We start from the raw sequence: 4,992 nt of genomic DNA, 5'->3' as shown, positions 1-4,992 counted from the left end.
AATAAGTATTTTACATAATTTAATTAGTAAGTGCTATCTAAATTATTAAATATTCCTAATTTATGATTTTTATATCATAGGAACAGGGCATGAAGTATATTAATTTATTAGAATATTAACACCAAAAAAAGTAAATATTTCACATGGATATAATTCATAAAGCATAAAAATATATTTTGCTCGTTACCATTTCCTCGTAACTTGAAATAGATTCCGATACAGACGGCCAGGAGAAGAACCGCAAGACCTCTGATAACACCACCAACATGAAACCCTGAAGGACCTGAATCCACAATATTTACAATATTTCTCTCACTGACCAGTGAGTAATCAGACTATGTTCATTACATTTACATGACATTAGTGCTTTGATTATTTTAAAAGTATTGCAGGACTTAAACAACCTGATATATTCTCAGTGTAGATCAGTGAATAATGAGTTTTAGGATGAGTTTAGTCAGAATAACTGAATCACAGTTACTGTTTGATTCTCAGCAGCTACATCATAATGACTGACCCAGTGAAAACTGTGTTACAATACTGCATATATTTATGTTTTTACATGCTGTGAGAAAACAAGCTATAAATAAACATCATGGAAAGTTGATCCTTTATGTAGAATATCAGCATCAGATGTAACCTGTGCACAGTTTAGGATCCTTTGTGAACTTGGTGAGAAACATACTGTGAAAATACTAAAATGTAAAAAATAAAAATAACATTTTCCCAAAATGCATAGTGAGAATTAAAAAATAAAGCTGTGAATATATTATTGGATCTTGACCTTTTGTCCCATTAACTCTGAAATTATTTATTTAAATCAGATTGTAATTAAATGGCTGATTAGTTTTTGTGACCATTTACTGAACCACTGTGGTGATGACAGGTTACAGTGTACATGGAATAACAAAACAGGCCAGAAGAAAGATAAATATATTTTTTAAAGATTAATAATCTCCCTTTGAATCCAGTCTTACCTGTATTGGTCTTGATTTTTGTTTTGTCCAGTTTGGTGACGATCTCCTTGTTGACGCCACTGAACTGAAACACACATTCGTGCCTCTCCCAGTCTTCAGGTTTGACTGATGAAAGTTTCAGATCAACACTCATCTGGAAGGTCTCATCATTGTTGGGGAGGATCTCTCCTTTGTGCACACCCTCATGAAGCTCCTCTCCATCTTTCCTCCAGAACATCTCAGCTACGTTAGGAAAAAATCCCGTAGCGTGGCAGCTGATGGGAGAGGAGGGAGTCTTCTGGAGGAGAGACACCGAGGGAGGAACTAAAGAGTAAAGAGGTTTTTAGTTTGTTATGTCTTATTAACTGTACTTTAATATTACTGTTTCTGTTGTCATAGGGAAAAAGACAAGGAACACCCCAGATATGATGGATAGATAGGCTGCCAGAAGCCAAGTGTGTCCACAAAGTTCATACTAGAAAGTGTAATGTTCAGACAAGTTCTTTATTTAGGCTGATAAGAGCCTAAGAAGAACAAAAAAAGAAAGAGTACTAAGAATACAACGAGGACACCAAAAATTAGTAAGGAATAAAGAGTTCACAGAAACACAGTACAAGACGATAAACAATAAACACAACAGAAACTGGAACTAAACTCAGGGTAGAAAACATGAAAGAAACACACAAAGATGAAAACTTTAAAAAAAAAGCCGACTAAGAATCAAACTGAAGACATTTAATAATAAACAGAATCTGAAAGACCTTCTGGGTCAAAGACCCAGGACCATGACAGTTTATCCAACATAAGCTGCTCTGCAACCCTGGAGCCGATCCTAGCTGTCAATGTGTAAGAGGTGGACAGCTCACCAGTGTATCACGAGAGAAATATCGATGCAGAGTAATAAGGAAGAGATGGAAACTGACAATAAAAGCATGAAATGAAACTAAGAATCTTAATAGCAAGGACTAAGATGAAGTTAGTAGAAAAACAAAGAACAAAAAGCCATGAATGTAAAAAACAAAACACAGTGGTAAATATGTGAAGAGAGGTGATGAGAAAAATTATAAAACTGTTTTTGTTTTTTTTCATTATTATGGACACAGAAATTGAGTCATATGAATATTGTGTCCATTGCTCTAAATCTGGTGATTTTACCTGTTTTCATCAGATTTCCTCCCAGAGTTCACAAAGTTCTTCAGTTTGTCAACACACTCCTGTGTGAGGAAGTACTTCTTGTATAATATGCGAGTTTTGTCTCTGTCCCAGTTATGTTTGGTTATAACAGCCTGAGGTGCTGAAGCAATATATGTCTCTGTCTTCAGGTCAAATGCAACATAATCTCTTCCATCATAACCAAGTATCTCAAATCCAGTCACCTCTTCTGTGTCTTCGTTCCACTCGCAGCCGTACATCCACTGCAAAATGTGAACACCTGAAAGATAAAGAACTGTAGTAAATGAGAGATATTCTATCTTTAGATGCTGTTCAGCAGACAGCAACCCTCAAACTGTTGTAAAGAAGCAGTCCTTTTTATTCAATGTTAAGAGAGCCTCAGTGTTTTTAATATAGACAAAAAAGCACTGAGCTACCCTATGTAGGGAATAATCAAAGACACACAACAAAACACATCCTTGTTATGAAGTCAGCACATCAAATCAGTGTTTCTGGAGCTGCTATTTAGTCCAAAAGACACTCAAAACACCTCTGAGAGAGCATGTTCTTGGCAACTGGACACTCTAACGTTTGCTTTAATTGTTTTGATGCATACTCAATCAGCCAGGTGATGAAATTATTTCAGTGTTTTCCGTGGACGAAACATTTCTTCCAGATGAACAGAATTAACTTTTTAGGGCTTGCTTTAATTAACTGTGTATAAAGACTATTCACTGTGGTCTGGGTCAAAGGAACCCAGCAGCAAACCTTTTTCTTTCCCATCATTATCTTAGCTGCATTCCTACAGCCACCACAACCAATTTTAGGGTTTTGCCACCTGCTAAATCCCAGTCTCTGCTGAACCCAGTCTCTACTATTTTTTCCTGCTTGGAGGCAAAGTCATCCTCTACAATGTAAGAACAGAAAAGAGATATTTTTACATTTTTCTTCTTTTTCTCTGCTCATTTTTTACTTGACTCATTCAAGCTAAGTGCATTTATTAGAATTAAAATTTAAACTAAAGTTTGTTTTTCATTTATTAATATTATTTTATTATTACATTAATATAACACAATGTTCAGGTAGCTTTGCACAAAAATAGAAATGTTCTCCAAAGACCTGCTTTTTTACTTTCTTACTTTAAGTACATTTCACAGTCTGTACGTTTTTACTTTTACTGGAGTATTTTTAACACGCGTATCTGTACTTCTACTTAAGTACTGAATGTCTGTACTTTTGCCACCTCTGCCACAGAGACCCTTAACTGTTATCACCTTTGTGTTAACATTATAATATCAAAATTTAGCTGAATTTTCAAATTCATGTTATGGCTGCACCAGTGAAAATTCACAACAAACCCATCAATCATAGAACATAGAACGTGCACTGAAAGCACACTTGGGTTACACAGGTGGACAATGATCTAAAACAGGGGTGTCAAACTCAAATACACAGTGGGCCAAAATTCAAAACTGGAACAAAGTCACGGGCTAACATTAATATTTATTGAAATATATTTATTCCTCCAGATATAAGAATGAATCTTTTCTTATGAATTCAAACACGTTTTGCTGAAAAACTGAATATGGAACAAGCAAAGCTTAATACTAAGCAATATATATATTAGCTGTATAATACCAATAGGCCAGCTCTAATAGTAATTTGGTATGGCTTCGCGGGCCAAATGTAATTAGGCTGCGGGCCAAATTTGGCCCGCGGGCCAGAGTTCGACACCTATGATCTAAAACATGCCAGTAAGTCTACCACTGAATGGCTAAAACAAAACAAAAAAATAACTAAAGGAAGGTTTTAGAGTGGTCTAATCAAAGTTTGGACTTAAATCTGATTGAGATACTTAAAGAGGTCATTTGTGCTCAAAATCCCTCCAATGTGACTGAGCAACAAACAAATGATTGATTCCAGTCGTTGCTGCCATTTAGGGATGGGAATCAAGAACACTGGTTCCCAGTAATCCAGTTTGGATTTGTTGGTCAGCTTGCCTATTGATCCTGCCTGTTGGTTTCATTTGCACTTGTGCTACAATCAGCTGATTTCAGTCTGTAGGAGGAAGAAAATGGCAGCCTGCAGAATGGATATGGACAATCTCTTTTCTTTTTCTTTTTTTTTTTGCACAAAAGGACGTGTGTGATGGTAAAGTGCAAACTGCCTCCAGGACAGAAACAACTGCATTATGCTGCTAACACAATTTCAGCTCTTTGCAAGCATCTGCATGGACACCATGCTAATGCTAAGCTAGCCAAACAGCATGCTAACGCTAAGCTGTCCAAGATGTTAAAGCTGAACGCAGAACTCAGCCAGACCCTGAACTTCAACAGTTAACAAACTGGTGAGCAGTCAGACTGCAGCCCCGTTTTCTACCTGTTCATCTTTAGCAGAATCACCGTGACGATCACTTTGAAGTCGCTGTGTGCTGGTTTTCATCTTTGCTTTGTGTTCATGCCCAAATTACTAAGACAAAGATCACATGTGTGTTGTCATTAGGATAGTGATTTGTGTTGGTGTGTGTGACTGTAACCTATAGGTTTATACTATTAACTGATTATTATATGACAGAGTGTTTCAGAACATTTTACAGAGTAACACGAATGGACTGTAACAAGTAGTATAACAAATTACTTCTGTGAGTAATTAAATAATGTACTGCATTACTGTGTAATATGTGTAATACATACTTTTTAAATAACAACCACAACTCTGATCACAACAAATAGGTCAAATACCTCGAACATGCACAAACAGTTCACCACACAGCCTGCAATGAATTTGTATGACTGGAATATCTTTGAGAACCCATGAGAATCGATAAGGAACTGAACTGATAAGTGATATCAATGATAAAATCAGAATCACTACATTCTCATCA

The 4,992-nt window shown here is 36.2% G+C and overlaps 1 pseudogene; it reads right to left on the bottom strand.

Annotated features, from left to right (window-relative positions):
* Window positions 1-13: 13 nt before the first annotated feature.
* The window catches only part of LOC102198052 (class I histocompatibility antigen, F10 alpha chain-like), a 5,536-nt pseudogene continuing 557 nt past the window's right edge, over window positions 14-4,992 (bottom strand).

Source organism: Pundamilia nyererei, unplaced genomic scaffold, assembly GCF_000239375.1.
Source record: "Pundamilia nyererei isolate P.nyererei 1_Seehausen unplaced genomic scaffold, PunNye1.0 scaffold01056, whole genome shotgun sequence".
In the NCBI taxonomy this organism is placed as follows: Eukaryota; Metazoa; Chordata; class Actinopteri; order Cichliformes; family Cichlidae; genus Pundamilia; species Pundamilia nyererei.
Note: the sequence above shows the minus strand (reverse complement) of the source record. Positions and strands in the feature narration are given on the sequence as shown.